General features: G+C 42.5%; 1 protein-coding gene and 1 long non-coding RNA gene across 11 annotated transcripts in view; one reads left to right on the plus strand and one right to left on the minus strand.

Annotated features, from left to right (window-relative positions):
- MBD5 (methyl-CpG binding domain protein 5) overlaps positions 1 to 20286 on the plus strand; it is a 251076-nt gene that overhangs the window by 44607 nt on the left and 186183 nt on the right. The gene's annotated exons all lie outside the window — the stretch shown is intronic.
- On the minus strand, positions 6793 to 16678 carry LOC112547839 (uncharacterized). The gene is made up of 3 exons (XR_003091644.2): positions 16530 to 16678; positions 13713 to 13807; positions 6793 to 7746 (listed from the first exon to the last, which is right to left on the minus strand). It is a non-coding gene; the product is annotated as an uncharacterized LOC112547839 (long non-coding RNA).

The following is a 20286-nucleotide window of genomic DNA, read 5'->3' on the forward strand; positions in this document are numbered from 1 at the left end:
CAAAGGCTGCTCTGGCATCCGATGGAGCAGCCTTTGTCCGCAGCAAGCCTGTGCGGGAACAGCCTCTGTCCAGGGGGAGCTTGGACACTCCACAAATGGGATGCTGCCACCCTGCGCTGCTGCCTCTGATGCAGCAGGTCAGAAGTGGTCTGCGTGGGGAGCTGGTACATAAGTTGCAGCGTGCGGTGGCAAGGGGCTCCTCAGGAGTGGAACTAGAAGCACACTGGCTGCCAGCCCTGCTGCCAGCAACTATCGAATAATCGTGTAACCACTAAGATTTCAGGCAGTTACATAACTTTTTGATTACACGTTATCTAATATCCCTGCTTTTATTGGGGAAAATGTCCAGTTTTGGTGACAAAAAATTTCCACCCTTAGGAGAGGCTCTCCCCCGCCCCCTCCTCCTTATTTTTATTGACCGAATGCAGTGTAGACACTGCTGTTTGTTTTGTTGGCAGAACTGCTTTTCTCCAGTATCCTACAATGCCTGCCCTGGTAGCTCTGCTCAGTGTTTTGATCTCAGCTGCCAGCAGCCACACACACCCTCCCTTTAAAAGTTCTGGGAAGTAACTCACGAGCGTGCTATACTGCTTAGGGAACAACAGAGAGCTAATCATTGGACTGTTCTTTGTTATGCCCTGCACTAGGAACACAGTGGCAAGCCTGGAACCAATCCCTCTAGTTCCAAGTTTTTGACTTGCAGATGAACTTCTAGATTTTGAGATGGAGAGGAGAGAGGACAAGTGATGATGTCACTATCTCTGTCACCTTCTAGTTGCTAAAAAGATCCTTGCTGTGGCCTGTAGGTTACACAGCTCCTGTTAGGCAGGCAATCTACATATCATATGTGCTTTCTCTTTGAAGTCTTTGTGATAGCAGTTGGGAGAGTGGATTTTTTTAAATGGGCCAACAGCACATTTCGACCTAGTCCTTTGATGCAATTGAAAGTAAGGACGTTAAGGACTAGTCGACTATCCAATAAGCCAACGCTTATCAGATAGTTGAGTTAAGCAAATGCCTATCAGAAGCAGCAAAGGAGGGGGAAAGGGGTACTGTGGCAGTGCCGCACGAAGCCCAGACCGAGTTCCATGCGTTACTGCCGCTTTGAAATAAAGGGGCAGCGCCACATAGCTGATCTCTGGCTCCATGCAGCTCTGTCCCTTTGAAACCCTGGAAATAAAGGGAAAAAATTACAAAATCCATGTTCTGTTTATGACTCTTACTAAAAATATCTGTGACAAAACAAGGATCTGTGGGTCCCACCCCACCTGCAGTGGGGCAGCTGTACAAAAATTAGGAGTTCCAGGGGCCCTTACTGAGGTGTTGGGTTTTGGAGCTCCAGGTTTACCCATGGTCCATAGCTGGGAGCTGCGACACTGTTACATGCAGTGTCGTGATCCCTCCACTGCCTGCAAAGGTTCGGAATTATGGGTTTCCACTACAGTCAGCAACTCCAGGGGGCCTCACCACCCCATAAGCTCTGGAGTTCTCCTGCTCCTTCTGGATTTCTCTGCCACCTGTATTGGTTTGGAGCTCCAGGAGATGTCCAAAAAGTGGCAGGGGTACCCCGGAACTCTCAGCCCCCACGGGCAGTAGGAGACCTTGCAGCTATCAAGTGCCACAGGCTGAAGTCTCAGAGGTTGCTGGAAGTCACATATTCCATGACTTGCAGAACCTCTATGATTATATCATAGCCTTAATTATGAAAAGAACCATTCTTCATAGAGTTCCTTTTGTGATTCAGATTTTGCCTTTTTCATAGGTAACTGCTATGCATACTTAAGATGGTATAAGAATAACTAATGATGATACAATCCTCATCTATATGTACATAGTACCTTAATAGGGGGTGAGATTTCTAGGGGTAGTAGATCCTTTTGCCATTGTGTTGGAGGAAGGTAAAACTTCTTCTCTGTGAGCCATCTTGCTGCAAGAACTACGATGCTAAGAATGCCCTAGAGATTTTGAAGACCTTTCTTAATGATGTGCCATGAGATCTGAGCAGGAAGAGTATAGTGTTATGGGTTTGCATATGTGAGGGCCTCTAGTAGCTATAATTGTGGTAGGCTTGACTCCTTTTCTGAATACTTGCTCCAGCATGAAGTACAGACCTGACTGGACGTATTAAGAGGGAAGAAAGGCTTTGTCTGAGCTCAAAAGAAGAAGGTGCTTTAGTCCCTGGTTTGGTCTCTGAGTTCATAAGCAAACATCAGCGGTCATGACCACTTTACCTTTTCTAGTTTACGTATAAGGAGGAAGATCCAGGTGGGACAAGGTAATAGAAGCGTCCTGGCTAGACAGGAGTAAAGAGTTGGGAACCACTAATCTACACACTCCATGAGCTGTGTTCTCTCTACAAAACTGACGGTGATACTTCCCTTCTTCACTGTGGTGGTGTGAGGATATAAGTAGGACACAAGATTACTTTTAACAAGAAAAAGGGCAAAACTGAAAATAAAATAAATATTCTCACTAGTTTATCTCTAAGAATTTCAGTACCTTTTAATTGACACCTGTGTAAATGAGGTCAGAATCAGGCCTGTGGCATTCAAGGTCAGTTTTAAAATAAAATAAAATGAAAGCATCTGATCAATGAAGCTGTATGCACCCAAGTGATAAGTAGAAGATTAGTGGTTTCAGAAAATTCTTTTGAGCCTGTATGACTCAGATACATTTGTATGTGTGGGGGGAAGGATTGTTTATTTTAAATTGGCTCTCTTATGGTCTCATTATTTTTGCCATTTAGAAAAAGAAAAATTGGTGAAATTGACATTTAGTTACAAGAAATAATATTCCATATATGAGTAGAAACTATTTTTATGAATTTTCATGAATATTTGCTGTATCAGTGTATGCATAGTAATTATGGTTCAGCTGTAGTGTATTATCATAAATGAATATATAAAAATTCAGGGTAAAATATATTATTTGATTATTTAATTAAAATAAATTCCTTAACTGAAAAAAGATATTGAAATACTAAATCTGTCAGACACTTAAAGGAACATAATAAAGGTTGACAAGTTCTAAAATACAGACTCTTTAAAAGTAACAGTTAATTTTCTATCTGTTCAGAAGACTCATGTTAACAAAACGGTTATTCCCTGTAACTTTGAAACACAAAGAATGTTATTCATTTCAGTGTACGCTATTCACAAGAAAATAGATCAGCATGGCAGCCAGAGTAATGATGTGAGATAGAGGAGTACTCTGAGTAACAATGAACAAAGTAATCTGAGCCTATCATAGGCAACCTCTCCTATTTATTTCCAGTTTTCATATCCCCTACTCATGCAGTCATCTGAAGAAGTGGGCTGTGCCCACGAAAGCTCATGATACCATCTACCTGTTTTGTTAGTCTATAAAGTGCTACCAGACCTTTTTCTTTTTTTTTTTTAATGTATAAGTGTGATTTAAACACTGATTATGGAGAAGTGTGGAGAGGCGATAAAGGCAAACTTTCTCAAGGTATTTTGAAACATAATAGTTTAAATTATTAAATCTTGAACCTGTCACCCTTCTAGAATTAGTGGATGCTCTCCAAACCCCACACCACTCAAAGCTTAGATTTATTTTTATCATGACAACTATTTTTGGTGTTGATCCTATAAATAAGATCAGCTAATTGTAATGGTTGCTATCAAGAGTAATCCCAAGTGAAAACAATGAAACTATGGTGATGCATACTACTATGGTGCTAAGTGTTTTCAGGGGTGAGTACTTCCTTGAGTTACTGACTTTTCAGTGTAGAACTTTTGTGTATTATAGGTTACACATTTTAGAAATTATTTATATAAGAACGGCCATACTGGGTCAAACCAAAGATTCATCTACCCAGTATCCTATCTTCGACAGTCGCCAATGCCAGGTGCCCAGGGAGAATAAACAGAACAGGTAATCTCCAAACGATCCCTCCCCGTCCCCTATTCCCAGCATCTGACAAACATAGGCTAGGGACACCATTCCTGTTTATCCTGGCTAATAGTCATTGATAGACGTAACCTCCATGAATTTATCTAGTTCTTTTTTGAACCCTGCTCTTACCAACATCCTCTGGCAAGAAGTTCCACAGATTGACTGTGCAATGTCAGCAGGAATTTGCATGTCTTCTTCCAATCTTCCTTTCGAAAGCAGAGCTTTCGAAAGTGAAAGTAGGTTAGACGCGGCTTTTTTGGCAATCCCCCCCTTTCTCGAAAAGCCACGTAAACCTCATTTTTTGAGGAAAAGCAGCTTTTTGACAAAGGGGAGGTGTTCGCTGAAAAAAGCCACGTCTAAACTACTTTCACTTTCGAAAGCTCTGCTTTCGAAAGTCAGATCGGAAGATATGCAAATTCCTGTGGAATTTGCATATCCTCTTTTGACACTCTAGCATAGTTTAGATGAGCCCCAAGTCCTCTTCAGTTAGGAAGGAAGGGTTGTCACAACGTGTGATTAAAATCAGTGATGCAAAAAGGTCCTTTGCTTCTTACTAGTTACGGGGCTTCCTGCCCACCACATAGCCAGAAGGGCCCATCCCTGGGCCCTAAATTCAGGTCCGTGGGCAGGCAAAGATAGGGGGTGCAGTTAAACCCCTTGAGTCCATTGAACAAAATAGCCCCACTCGTTCATTAAAGGAGGGCTCTGCAAAACTAAATGTAGCTTGAAACTTCAATAAAGTTTCTGTGAATTCTCTGTGGTAGAGGTGAATATTATAATGTACTGGCTGTTTCCCCATGGAGGGCTCTGTCTGGCATCCAGAGAAGTTGCACCAGACACAGTTAACTTGTGCACATGGAAAATCCTCAGGAAGCAACACTGGAATCCAACTTTTTTTTAAAAAAAGGATACTTGAAATGAGTTTTTCCTTTACATATGTTTCAAATGTGAGTTCACATTTCTATTGCCCACCCCCAATGAGCTTAGTGTCATCTCTGTGAAATGATAGCATGAAAAACAGCTACAACTGTGTGTCAAGAAGCAAATCTCTTGTAAATGTTAGGCTGGTTGAATCAAACTTACTGTATATGCATCTCTTATGCATTTATTGCTTCTGCTTCATAATTTGAAAAATATATATTACTGGAAGATTTACCCGGCATTGCTTGGCTTCTTAATTATTTTTTGTTTTCCTTCATTTAAATCATTACTCTGGGGTAGAGGTAGGGATGAGGGATTCCTTATGCAGGCTGCTCCAGGGAGAGAGGACTACCCCAGCCCTCTTTCACTACAGCAGGTTGGGGGCCAAGTGAGAAGTGACTTTCCATATGCACTGCAGCTGCACCTGGCGAGGTGGGGGAGAGCTGCATGTTCCCTGGCTGGGGGACAGAAAGACACACAAATGGACAAACTCTCTGAAGTATATCGTAGATAGCTGTCCCTTTTTCTACCTCTGCCCCCTTCTGCCACAATGGGGTATAGCTGTTCTGGTCCCCATCTCTGGCCTTGTGCCACCCCCCTGTGGTTTAAATGTCCCTGCTTTCCATCCCATGTTCCCTGCTGTCCCCATGTGTTCGTTATTATACCACAGCCTTTCCTGTCTGTTTTATGAGAAGGAGTCCCATTCTAGGCACATCCCATTATCCTGGCACAGCCAAACCCTTACCCTGTTTTGTTACGACAACACAAAGCTACATACCAAATATGGTGATCCTAGCTCTTACTGTTTAGGAGGAGTTCTTGCAGATATAGACAGACCCTCTAAAATATGTAATATATTCCCCAACCACAGTGTATCACTCACGACTGTCCGAGATCTTCACAGATTGAAGTTAGAATATGGTCCTTAATTTACTCTTGCATTTATTTTAGGGAAATATGCCAATAAATGTTTAGGGCCACTGTAATTATGGTCTTTTGTTGAATCACTTACCTGCCTTATGCACATGCATGCACACACAGTGATTGTGTACAAGCTGCACACACAAGTCATATGAAAAGCTGGACCTTGAAGTATTACCATTAGGCTTTAGAACTTAAATTAAGAGCAGTGAGAACAATGCATACCTCCCTTAGAACTGTTATTATGGGCTAAGAGCGCATTACATCATTTCACAATGAATACTCTAAATTCATAAATCTATTTTCCTTTTCTTAATAATACAAATAATAAATTTATCATGTGGCTGCATAAATGGGATAGGAGTCTGACACTGTAATTTATAAGTTAGTGATGATTAGAGATGAAAAAGAATAAATAGTTATTTGGTAGGCATTTGCCTTACTGGAATGCTTACTGGGTTACTGATTACCCACAGGACCCGAGGGGTGGGAGAAGCTCCCCACCCGCAAATTATTTAACTGGTTAACTGTTTTAGGTGGTGTCAAGGCTGTTCCCCGCTCTGGCACTATGAATGCAGAAGGTGGGAGCACACAAGAGAGGTTCAAAACCTTGTCTCTACAGGCACTGGTTACGAAACTTCCCCCCAAAATCCTAATACCCAGATTTTGCGGAATTTGCTGCCACCATCAAGTGCTTTTGACCCCTAAAAAACCAGGAATGAACACTTGAAATCACCCCTCAGGGGTATCTCAAGCTCTTTTGCCTCAAAGGAGCTTGAAAAAAGAAAAGACAAAAATAAGCTCAGTCTCTGATTGCTGATCCCACTGTCAGAGGCATGCAGATCCACACAGACACACCTTCCAGGACACAAGAATCAAATCACCGCCTTGAAAGAAGTGATTTTTATTACAAAACTTTTATTACAAAAGTATGATAAAGCATACTTGGTTGCTAGATGTACAGAACAACTAAGGAAAACAAATTAAAAACCAGATAGCAAAGTCTCAGCACAATGTTTAGATGGTAAGTGGGGACGGAAGGCATAGAATCACACAGCAGTTCAAACCAAACCACAAAATAGAGAAAAACTACCCTGAACGCGACTGGACTCATATTTCCCTGGTAATCATTTTTAATTTTCTCTTGGTTCAGTCTGCTCCCATACCCTGAATTCCATGGTGGGACATGGTAGTCTTTCCTGGGTTAAATGATTCTATGTCTCTCTCTATCCCTCGTGTACTTCTCCCACACAAAGAAAGCAGGCAGAGAATTTATATCCAATTCAAATTCCAAGCCTCTATCTCAGTTGGCTCTCCCAGCCCCATGTCTGGCACCTTTGCTAGGTACCTGAGTTAACCCCTTAGTCAGCAGGTGCTGGTCAGCACTCCCCCTGTTTCACAGGAAATTTATACAATCATAGCGCTGACATTTAGTACTGAGAAACACAAAATCCCAAGTTTATTTAAGGACCTTAGTAGCCAGGGGGCCAAATTAAGGCTTCTGAGCGGCAAGAGGATGGTAGAGGGTACTGGGAGCACCGTGCTGGTTTATATCTGCACATGAGGGTGTCTTAAGTCATATGTGCTGTGGAGCTTGTCTGAGGGAAGAGTCTAGTAATAAGAGAAGAGTTAGCAGTTGGTGGCACAAGTAGATTTATTGGTACTTAAAATTATGAACATCCCATTGGTTAGCTGATTTTTATTTTGGACATTACAACAAGATTTGTACGTGTCTGTTGTTTCTTCTCAGCTTCCTGCCCATGCAGTAGTATTACTGTCCTTTTTCATTCATCCCTCATGAGGAGTCTCTTGTAAGAGGAAGAGAAGAGGAATGATGGCCCGTTGGCCAGAAGGGGACTTGGGAATTATCGGGTGTAGTTCCCTGATCTTCCAGAGATGTCCTTTGTGATGTTGGGCAAGTCGCTTAGTCTCTCTGTGGCTCAGTTCCTCATATGTAAACAAGGCATAATAGCAGTTCTCACACCATCTCTGTATTGTAAGGAATAAATACATTAAAGCCAGTGAGATATGCAGATAGAATGGTAAAAGAGATCACAAATACATTAAAGCCAGTGAGATATGCAGATAGAATGGTAAAAGAGATCACAAATACATTAAAGCCAGTGAGATATGCAGATAGAATGGTAAAAGAGATCACATAAGTACCATTAGTATGAGTGAGAGAAATCTTGGTTGGCTACCATATGTTTGTTTGCCTTTCTTCTTTCGACAAGTGTAAGAGAGATGGTAGATGAAGAATTGGTATTGTGTGGGTTTGTTTTATCTGGGTGAGAATGGACATACTTTTTACTCAATTTTGGGGGCATCTACAACACCACCTGTTCATGCCAGCCGATTAAAGGCAGCTAAGACAGTGAATGTGCCATGCTGGCAGCTGACTTTTTCTCATAATGCATGGAAAGATCTAAAGAATACAGTTTGTCCCACGCAAGAGCAGTTGTCTATTGAACATGGGCCACCCTTCCAAGAGGAATTTTTATTTTAAGATTTGTTGGTACACAGGCTTCTTAATATGAATTTAATCACCTATGATGTTAGTCACTGAATACTTCAAATACATAAGATTTGGCTTATACTACAATAAAAGATCCGTAGCACACCTGTGACTGGCCCAAGTCAGTTAACTCAGGCTCATGGTGCGTTGGCTGTGAGGCTACAAATTGCAATATAAATGTTTGTGAGGAATTTATTCCTCTGAAATCTCAGACAGAAGATCTCAGGCCCAAGCCTAAATGACTCCAATTCACACTTTAGTCCCACAGGCCAACCCCTTTATCTGACCCAGTTCTGGACTCTGTCATTTTTGTATTGCAGTACAAGTATACCTTGATATAATAGTCTATGGTCTTCATGAATACTTCTTGGGTTAATTTCTGGAATAGGCATAGAGATCGGACACACATTTGCTTGACTTGGTTAAATTATTTAATTAGACATTCCTTTTAGTCACAGTATATGCATAACAAGCATCAAAGTAACTAGTAAACCAGAAGAATGCTTGTTTTTGCTTTTTACAATCTGAGGTCATCAGTTTCTTGCTGTTAGGATCTATCTTTTATTTTTGATTGGTCCAGGGTAGACTGTTGTCTAATTGTTTTTATTTTTAAGACATTTAGTTTTGGGTGAGTAACAAGTAGCTTTAATTTGATATGGATAAGACTGAAGAAAGCATTTTGAGGAACATACGTACTACTTATAAAAGCCAGTTTATTCATGTGATGAGGCAACTGCCTGTGAGAGACAGGTGCAAAATTGAAGAGTTATTTTGGATTGCCATCAGTATGTTATAGTGATTCCCTACAATGACGATTATCACTTCCTGGTTGAACATAATATTAGCTTTTTTTTCCTCCTACCCCGATCACACAAGTCATTCATGATTTGCTAGAACATATTTCCTTAGATCTGAGATGTAATGCTCAAGCTTGATAATTTCCATCTATTTTCTGAGCAAGAGGAGCTGAGGTCAAAATTAGAGGTGACCTGAGGCTGTCACTCTATTTGATCATTGAAAATGTATTCATATAGAGTCCAGTGGTTTAGAAGTAAATATCACAGCTATCACTGAACAATTCAAGTAGAAAATTAAATCAAAAGCCCACCAAATCTGATTTTATGCTACAGTCAGCATATTTGCAGTTGTGTCCGATAGCAAGTTGAAGTTAATATTGTTTAAAGACTGAAATGTTAATGTCTGATAAGATTGGCTCAAAATTCAATGTTGGTTTAACTAGTAACAAAGGCTGATAGTTGTGGTTGGAGTTTTCTCCCCACTTCACATTAGTTTTGGCAAGATATCTATGTAATTCATAAGGACTAGAGTTGTAAATGGTTAACCAGTTAGAGTTAACTGGTGGAGACTGGAGCATTCCCTGGACCACTGCAAGCGGGGTCCTTCCATAGCACCATGGAGCCCACCAGCTGCAGGGGCTGTGTCAGCTCGGCCAGAAGAGCCCTCACCTACAGCAGGCCTGTTCTGGCAGTCTACACCAGAGACGCTGCAGCCCAGGTCTGCAACAGACCCGGCCTGGTGCACCAGAGACAGGGGTGCACCAACCTGTCCTCATTTAATTGGTTATCCTGTTATCTAAGTACAGTAAAACTCCGTTGGTCCAATGCTCCGACACTCCTGATGGTGCAGCACCATTGGGAACACGGAAGTGCTCCAGGCAGCTGGACAATTGGAGCTGCTCTGCCCCCGGCTTCCCCAATTCAGCCTCTGCTGAAACTGACCAGCAGCTGAATCGGGGTGCTGCCAGGTTGGTCCTGCAGCGCTGAGGGGTGGCACTACGGGACCAACCCGGCAACACCCCAGCTGCTCTGCCCCAGGCGTCCCGATTCAGCCACTGCTGAAACTGACCAGTTGCTGATTCTGGTCCCAGGCATCCCCAAGAATCCCTCCATTCATTCACTCATTCACACCCATTCATTCCTTCCCTCAGACACTCACACACTTACACAGACATATGGGTTGCAGAAGGAGCCAAGGCATGTGGATCCTGGAGGGTCTGTCTGCTCATCATGGCTGGGAAAGCTGGTCAGGAGGGGAGAGACTGGAGAGAAGCGTCTCAGGAGCAGGGGAAGGAAAAAGAGTCTCACATGTGCTCCTTCTCTTTATATAGTGTCTGAATGGCTCTTGTGACTCATTCACCTCGTCATCAGGGAGCATGCCCAGACTTCCCTTTATCCAGCTGGAAGCATGCCCAGACTGTGATGACTCATTGACATATGGTCCATTGTTCCCAGTCTTCTTCAAACACACTCTCACACTCTCTCTCCATTCATTCAGGGGAGAATGCAGTTTAGGGAAAGTTACAAGCAAGGTGGCTGAGAGTTACACAGATTACAAAGTTTGACAAAGATCACAATGAGTTGCAGTTTAAAACCTTAGACCTTACAGTTTGGTGTAGCTTTAGAAAATCCATGTATATAAATCAAGTAAGCTCAGGCAGAGGCTTTTTATGCAACAGTGTTCATAGTACTTCAAGTCCATACGTAAATGTGCTGTTCCATTCTGAACAAGCTCAAACAAATATGAAATAGGAAATTACAATTTTTTTGAAAATTTTGAGTGAAAACCTGTGATTTTAAGCTATTAATGACTCAGAAATATCTGAAAGAAAAAATTCTCAATTTGGTTTGACTTTGAATGAGATGTACCAATCTTAGATTGCTAACCACCTTTCATGCAGACCTTCTAAAAAGATTGCAGCCCTGTTTGTGCAAGATTCACAGATTCCTTCAAGTAGGTCTTGAACATGTTTACAACTCCGGGTCAATATTAAGGGTGTCTCAGTGGTTGGGAGGCCAGACTTTTCGTCTAGAGTCTTGTATAGATACAAAATGTTGTATCTGCATCCATATACACAAAAATGAGTCACAGCTATCCACATCCACATCTGCAGATGTGGTTACCCAGGCATATAAAGTAGATATCCATGGATTTGCAAGATTATGTTTTGTTCTACATGCTCAGCTGCATGGACTGTTTCCCAGAGACTGAAACTACCTATATCTGCAAAAAAAAAAAAAAAAAAAAAAAAAATGAATCCTGCAAAAAAAAACTTTTTACTGGAATGCATCTAGATTTCTTTTCTTCCTTTTCACGTCTCTTGTTTTTAATTTTGCAAACAAAAAAACTATTGCTAAAATGTGACATTACGATAGAACTATCAGGCACTTGAAAGTGAGGAAGTTCCAGTTACTTCTGCAATATTAATTCAGTTATGTTTCATGTCCTCCATTTTTTTGCTATTCTTTCATAGTGGAAGTGAACTTATTTTAAATCAAGAGAGAATGAAGATATTGTGTCCATGTAATGTAGTTAATGTAGGAGAAATGGTGTGTGAGAGAGAGTGTACATGCACATACTCACCATTTAGAAGGAATATTTTTTATAATACCCTCCATATTGATGCCTAAATTTTGAGTGCTTGATATTTCAGTTTTAATGTTAATTATTGCTTAATTTTTGTTCTTAATTTTTTTAAATGAGTATTTTAACAGAAGCAGAGATTAAAACTAATAAACTTTGTGTATAACTAGAACCGTGTGCAGATACAAACATTTTTCACATCCGTATCTAGAAAAATGAGCTGCAGATACCCATATCCATATCTGCTGATGCAGATATCTGGGAATATATCTGCAAATTTTCAGGGTTCTAGATTTGTATTTTTAGTTGCAAAAATGAACTGTGGATATCTGTGGATTTGCGGGACTCTATCACAGCAAAATCAGTATTGGGAATCTCAACTTTTATCCAGTATAGAACTAATACATTTCAGTGGGCCCCAATGAGCCACAGATGTGGTTTGGTTCTTCAAAAGTAAGTCTCGAACCCAATTTTTCTCCTTTGAGGGAGAATTAGACACTTCAGTGGAGTTACTTTATAGTAGTGTCCAATAACAAGGCCCCCAACTCCATCAGTAATTGCACCAACATTTGACTTCCTCTAATCACTTCTGATTAATTCAAAGTCAGATTTTAGGATGCTTAGTTAACATTTTCATCTTAAGTAAGACAAGGGATCCTGCTAGTTTTTTGTGTAGTCTCAAACAAAATTACAGATAAAACACTCATTATTAGAAGTCTGCCAGTCATTTAACTAGTTTATCCAAAGTAAATGATACCTGTACAAGTGGACAGAGGAAAATGAATGGTTGAAAATGGGGGAAAGATTTTTGAGTAATTTTCCTTGAGGAAAAGACTCCTTCTCATTCTCAAATGTGGCATTCATGTGCAGCTGAGCAACGATTAAATTGACTAAACCATAGAATACAACATGATTCTGAACTAGTCTCCCATTATGTATGCTAAGAGGACCAGTAATTACCATCAGAAACCAGTGTAGTAGAACGTGCGGGGAGGAACTGGAGTCAAGGAAAGAGATATTTTACTGCTGACATCAAAGGAGGTTAATTCACCTTACGCTTATTGAAAACTCCATTTATTCTGCAATCTAGTCCTAGGACAGATAAGGTGGCCTCTGAATCCATTGATTGCAGTCTGGTGTATCATGTGCAAAGTATTTCCTTTTGTATGGCTTATGTTGGGAGCTCTTTTTAGTGCCATTCTGCCAGAGGGTACATAAACTCTTGCATTCTGCATAGGCAAGAACCTACATTTTGATATTTCATTAAGCTCCATAAAATCACAATAGCAGCTTGCAGCCTCATGTAGAAATGATACATACTATTGTTCTTGCATACGATTGGACGGTAAGATCTATAGACAGAATGCAGCTGCCATTAAAATCTTTGGAAAAAATCCCATAGGCTTCAATAAGAGTTGGTCAGGTCTTATAAAAGTAGATTGACTAGACACATTTTTGTTAAAGAATATACTTAAAATAACATTTAGCACTTCATGTTGTCAGAGCCCTTCACAAATACTAATTAATCCTTGCGAGCTTGTGTGAAGTAGGCAAGCAAACATTACCTTATTTGTCAGATAGGAAATTCTGTCCAGGGCAGGTGGAGGGTCTGGATTCTGGGGCTCCCCATAGCAACCCAGGCTGCAGTTTCTGCCCAGTCTGGTTTCTGTCTTAGCCAAGGTCAGGGCCTTGGGGGCAGGGCAGCAAAAGAAAGAGGAAGAGCTGGGTCTGGAGCCTCATTGCAAGGGATGCTAAGGTCCACTTCAGTGTCTCCTTCCCCATCCAAAACTGGGCAGATACTGGCTTAGCACTGAGCATTGGTCAGGATCAAAGTGGCACCAAAGTAAATGTGGGACTAATGCTATCTGAGTCATTTAGCCCAGACCCTGGACTTGAAATTTATGTTTAGGGACCGTATCATTCAGTTAAGGACAGGAAGTCACCCTACATTTATCCAAGTCCTCAGAGGTTAACATTCTTTTTAAAAGCTAACAGTATGCCTGTTTCGGCACCAGTTATGGAAGGACTCGGAACTACCATTAGATGATCATGAAATTACCTCTTACTTTTCTTGGGACTCCTCAGGTCCAGAACCATGACATCTGAGGACAGAACAGCTAAACATGCACATCGCAGTTTCACATATTTTATGAACTAAATTAAGCAAAAGCATAAAATAAGTACAAATCAGATTGAAAAAAATCAAATTAAGAGAAAATGGATTAATATAAAACCCACAAATTAACTTTTATCAGTTTGCTTAAACCACATTAAATAAATCTATAATACCTTATTAGCTCTCTGTAACTTGGGAAAGCATCAGTGTCTCTTAACTGTTATCACCAAAAGTAATAAGTCTACTATCAGTCTGAATGCCCACTGCTTATATTTATGTTTCAGTCAAATAGGTATTAAAGGGTTGGTCAGATCATTTTCAGGTTGAAAGCTCTGATGCCAATTAAGACTGCAAACCAAGATTATTGGTTGTTAAGAAATAGCCATCTCCTTTCCTCAACATAAGGTAATATACTATTCCAGTACAAGATGACAGAGCTTACTGCCCTTAAAATTCAAATGATAAATAAAGGTGAAAATAACATGGTTTCTGAGAAATAAACATAACTCCTGGATCATCATACATGCTTATGTTATCTTTTAGGCAGTGAACTTGTTTAACCTAAGGTTGTTCAGGAACAATTCTATAAGAATCTTTCCCATATTCTCTGGATTCTGTCCATGAGCAGTTCTGGACACAATGTGTGCCAGCATGCTCACTAATACCTATTTGGCAAAGCTTAAAAAGTTCACAAATGATAGGGCATCCTTCTACCAAAACAAACTGGAAAAGAACACAAAGCCAAAAAGGTAGATTCTTAGTGTGATTGGTACGACTTATGTTTTTTGTTTTATTGAGGTTCAGGAAGATTAGAGAATTTTATCAGCTCAGATGTTTAAACAGATTTGCTGGCTGGCTACAGGTTACTTGCTTGTAGATATCAAATGTTAGATTTACATGTACTGGGTTCCCAGTCAGTGTTCCCTCTAACATTTTCTATCCTTGGGCAGGTTGAATTTTCTCTTGGGCAGGCTGGAATTTCTTAGGTCCAAGAGGTAGTGTGTGGATATGGACCACCAGTACAAACACACACATACATAGAGTCCATAGGTGTGGAAGAAAATATTATAACATAGTTAATAAGGAGCAATGCTTACAATGTTGATTTAATATGTATCTATATCAAAAAATCTTTTCCTGTGAGACGACACAGGGGCATCATGCATCACTCTGTGTCCCGCAGCCCCTCCCTCTGCCCTCAGCTGCGTAGCCTTTCCCCTGTCCCATGGAGCTGCCAGCCATGCAGCCCCCTTTCCCACATTCTTGGGGGGAGCCATGGGAGCCATGAGCCATGCAGCAAACCGGGGGGCGGGGAGCCTGGCATGGCTTGGCTGTGCAATGTCTAGGCCTGGCCCAAACCCCCGGCAGCTAGCAGGGGAGAGCCAGGCCTGGCCATGGTGAGGCTTCAGCCCAGGCTAGCTTCCTGGCAGCCTAGGGAAGAGAGCTGGGCCTGGTAAGACTAGAGGAAGGGCTGGGGCTGGCCTGGCCTCAGCCGCTCCCTTCCCTGGCAACCACGGGGAGATAGCTGGGGCTGCTGAGGCTGGGGGGGAGAACCGGGGCTGGCGCAGCCTTGTCTGTGCCTAGCAGCCAGGGAAGAGCCCAGCCTGGCTTGGTGCACCTTGTCTTGACCATCCCCAGCTGCCAGGGACACAGCCAGGCTTGGCTTGGCATGCCATAGCCCAGCCTTCCACAGCATTTCTGGGTTGTGCTGGGGTCAGAGCTGGGCCTGGCCTTGCCTGGCTTTCCCTGGCCACTGGGTGCAGGGCTGGGACTGGCACAGCTTTCCGGGGGCAGGAGAGGGGGCGGTGAGGGTTAGGTCATGGTCAGGAGTTGTGGGGGAGGAGAAGGGACCTGGATTTGGTGTGGAAAAGGCCCAGGTTGGCACACAGCATGTAGGTGAGGAAGGAGAGATAGCACGGGATAGCACAGGCAGGGGAGAATGAAAAGAGGTGCAGACTGGCACAGAAGGGAAGGAGACGGGGTATGTGCTGGTGTAGGTGAGGGGGATGAGAAGGGCCCCAGTCTGGGGCGGAGCAGGGAGGGGAGAGAGAAGGGGCCCAGTCTGGCATGGCTACTAGAGGGAGGCTGGCAAGCTGGGGAGCAGCCACCCTAGTGAAATCAAATAAAAAGAACATTCACATTACTCGTGGAGTATATGTATTATCATTCTTTCTAACTCAGGCTAGTAAACACACCAAAATGGCTATCCACACATATCTCAGCTTTAAGATGCTATACAAATCATGAGTGAACTAGAAATAGTCATGCTCTCCTTACAAATACTAATACACTATTTACACTGGAAAGGAGACTAAAAGGCATTCATTCAGGCTTATACAGTTTTTCTGGACAATGTTTAGGATTCATGCTATACAAGAACAAATGAAACAGAGACCTGTAAAAACAGGTAAAAGTTCTTCTGGTTTGAAACTTTAACCTTGTGTGTGTCACGAGCTGAAAGAATAGAAGCCTCAGAGCAAACTAACAGATGGCTTCAGGGTTTGTAGACCGATCCATGTTTCAAAGAGCTTTCAAATAAGGTTTTGTCCTACAAAACAACTAGCATCATGCCTAGTACTTGCTACTCCTGACCCAAAAGAGCCAGAACTCTACCACATACCAAAGATCTGCCCTTAATACAATACAATGTTCTATGTATTAATTAATAACACAGGATTTTAAAAAAATCATTAAGATCAGAGTTTTACATGTCTGCAACACTCCAAACAATTCTGTATTAAGAATCTTTTTCTTTCTTACCTTAAGCCATTAACTCCTATGTTAAATTTGTTTGAAATGTAATCATGCAAATGTCCTGGCGCACACCCCCCTCCTACCTCCCATGCAGCCTGGATTCCTCTTCTTCTCTCCACCCAGCCGGAGAGGACTGCTATCTGGACTGCAGCAAGTAAATCAGGCCACCCCAAACAAACTCCCCCCTGCCTCCACCTTACTGCACGTACGCCAGCACCTACCCACTCCTTATTCCCCCCACCTACCACTGTACAATCTGGTCCCTGGCACCCAGCACAGTTGCAGGCTGGGATAAAATCCTGCTGCTTAGACTTGAAAGCATTAACATTCTAGCTGGGAGTTAGGACAGGACACCCAGCACAAACAAGTTCTTTGCCCCCACCTCACCTCAGTGCCACCACCCACCTCCTGCTTCACTCACATATCCCATGCAGTCATCTCTCCCCTTCTCCCTCCCCCCCCCCCCACACTCCTCTTCCCAGCCTAGGAGGCTTGAGGAAGAAGAGAATGCTGGGTTTCTGCCTCTTTCTCAGGACACCCCAAATTCCCTTCTCCTTTCACTCCCTCCAGCCAATTATTTCCTTCCTCCTTATCTCCCCAAATTCCCCCTACCCTAAAACTCTTCCCTCCTCCCTCCAATTCTTCCCTTCTTCCCTGCTTCTTATCTCTCCTCCCTGGCTGATCTCTAAGTTCCTCTGTTTCAAGCAGGCAGTTCAGTTTGAAGGTGCCCAGAGCCAGATGGCCCCTCCCCCAACTGATCAGCTAAGCTTCCTGCCAGCGGGGCAGCTCTGAGCCTCTGGTCAGGGATCATTGAACAGCTATGCTGCAGTGCAGGTTACAGGGAACCTAGGTGCAGGGGTGTGTGGAGAAAGGCATGCTAGCATTGCATGGATAGCAGCCAGTTGTGGTAGCAGTATAACATATAGGTAGGCAAACAATGGCTTCTTTCATCTGTTTTTTCTAGTCTTCAAGATGATTGACAGTTCTTCCCCTCCACTACTTTGTCTTTTCTTCGAGATAAGTTTTTAAGTTTTGTAAAGTTGAAGGTACATATCCCCACTATGTGCAAGAATTCAGTATAGTTTGAAGTAGTATGTCCCTAGTAGGTTGGCTACTAGCAACTTTGAGAGTGATACACTGTAGGTAGCTATCTCACAGTTCCTGCTGCCCCTTACCATTCTGAGTTATGTTCCAGTGCACGCTGGGACCAAAATTGTGTAGCAGTTGGTTCTGGGTACATACCATCAGCATCCCATAATACACTCATATCCTCCTTCCCCTCTACCCTTCTCCCATTTGAAAGCAAAGCAAACACCCTTTTTTTCTCTTGGTTATCTGTGCAGATGCCATAGCAGGATAAGCATGGAACCAACCCTTCCTGGAACCTGTTTAACAGCAAAGTATTATGGCAATCATATTAACCATGGTGCACCTTATCATGGAGTATATCCAGAGCATTTCCAGGGTCTGCTGGAATGAGGAAGTATCTCAGGAGATCATGAGCATGCTCTTTTGTGAAGCATTTGAGCAACCGGCAAATGCTGCCAGTGTTTGATCCTCTGGACACAGTGAAATGCTGGTTCCGGTGCCATAAAAGAAGCACAAACCCATAGTGATGCAGCAATGGGTCAATCAGCAGTGGCTGCAAAACTGTCACATGCATAAAACCACTTTCATGGAAGTTTGCAAATTGTTTTTCCATACCCTGAAGCACAGAAATATCAGAATTAGAGCCACTCTGATATTAGAGAAGCAAGTGGCAATTACCCTATGGAAATCTGCAATGTTAGACAGCTACTGGACATTTGGGAATCAATTTGAAGTGGTGAAATCTACAGTGGGGGCTGTTGTGATCCAAGTAGCCAAGTCAATCAATACCCTTCTGCTACAGAGGGTTGTGACTCCAGGAAACATGCAGAACATAGTGGAGGGCTTTGTTGTGATTAGATTCCCTAACTGTGGTGGGGCGGCAGACAGAATGCACATCCCTATCTTGGCACCTGACCACCTTGCCAAAGCATACACAAATCTTAAAGGATACTTCTCAATGGTGCCGTGGGTGCTGGTAGATCACAAGGTCCATTTCATCTACATCAATATAGGATTTTCGGAAAAGGTGCATGATGCAACATGCATAACTTTAGGAACTTCTGTCTCTTTATAAAGCTGCAAGTTTGGGACTTGCTTACCAGATGGAGAAATTACCATCGGAGGTATTGAAATGCCAGTAGTGATCCTAGGAGATAGCCACCTCTTACTCCCATGGCTCATGAAGCCATATGCAGTAGGGATGTTAGATAGCATGTAATTGAATAGTTGTGTAACTGCATAAAATTTTAGCAGAATGGGGTGGCAAGTGGGAGCTTCTCCGCAAGAAGCGGTGATTTAAAAGTCAGCTCCGCATGCAAACCAGGCTCCTGCCTGCCCCCCCTCACTCTCCACACTGCTGCCTCTTTATCAGCAGCAGCAGCACGGGGCCAGGCGTGGCAGACAGATCTGGTGCTCATGGGGAACTAGCTTAAATCGGCTCTCCATGGACACCAATTCCTACCTTCCCCCCATTTCTGCCTCTGAGAGGGTATGTCTACACTACCCTCCTAGTTTGAACTAGGAGGGTAATGTAGGCATACCGCACTTGCAAATGAAGCCTGGGATTTGAATTTCCCGGGCTTCATTTGCATAAACAGGGCGCCGCCATTTTTAAATCCCTGCTCGTTCGAACCCCGTGCCGCGCGGCTACACGCGGCACGAACTAGGTAGTTCGGACTAGGCTTCCTAGTCCGAACTACCGTTACTCCTCGTGGAATGAGGAGTAACAGTAGTTCGGACTAGGAAGCCTAGTCCGAACTACCTAGTTCGTGCCGCGTGTAGCCGCGTGGCACGGGGTTCGAACGAGCAGGGATTTAAAAATGGCGGCGCCCAGTTTATGCAAATGAAGCCCGGGAAATTCAAATCCCGGGCTTCATTTGCAAGTGCGGTATGCCTACATTACCCCGCTAGTTAGAACTAGCGGGATAGTGTAGACATACCCATACAGAAGAAGCAAGGGGGAGGGGATGTATGTAGTTGACAGGATTGACCAATAAGCTTAGGCAAAACCAATATTCCCTTTGTTGTGGCAGTCTGCTGTGTGCTCCATAATATCTCTGAGAGTAAGGGAGAACGTTTTATGACAGGATTGGGGAGCGGAGGCATAATTATTGGTCTACTCAGTAATATGAGCATCCTGACACCAGGGTAATAAGGGGACTTTGGTAGTTGTTACTTTGGAATTTATACACTTTCTAAATAATTTTTGAAGGCAAGGTCTTGTACAAAACATACTTTGATTAGCTAATTTTAAATAACCAATTCTCGGTGAGACTCTTGGTGCTTAAATTGCAGACTGAATACTCCTTATATATATTGATATATTTCATGAATCAAAATAGAGTTTAAATAGGAAACTGTACTAAGTAAACTATATTGATTTATATGATATTTACAAAGTTTATGGTAATAGATGGTTTTATGATATTTGTAAAGTTAAAATAAATTTAACACAGTTATGTTCACTTAAAAGGAATCACTCTCAATTAAATCACAATAAATCAGTCATCTTAACCATGGTACGTATATGAAAAATACTTAATTTTTTCTTAAAAACAGGCAAACTATTCCATATTGCCTGTCATTCCTCCCTCCCATTAGAACTGGCAGGTTCTACTTTTGGCTAGATCCCTTCTTGCCAGTGGCCTGCTCACCAGCAGTGAGTGCAAGAGTC

The sequence above is a fragment of the Pelodiscus sinensis genome, chromosome 7, assembly GCF_049634645.1.
Source record: "Pelodiscus sinensis isolate JC-2024 chromosome 7, ASM4963464v1, whole genome shotgun sequence".
NCBI classification, from domain to species: Eukaryota; Metazoa; Chordata; order Testudines; family Trionychidae; genus Pelodiscus; species Pelodiscus sinensis.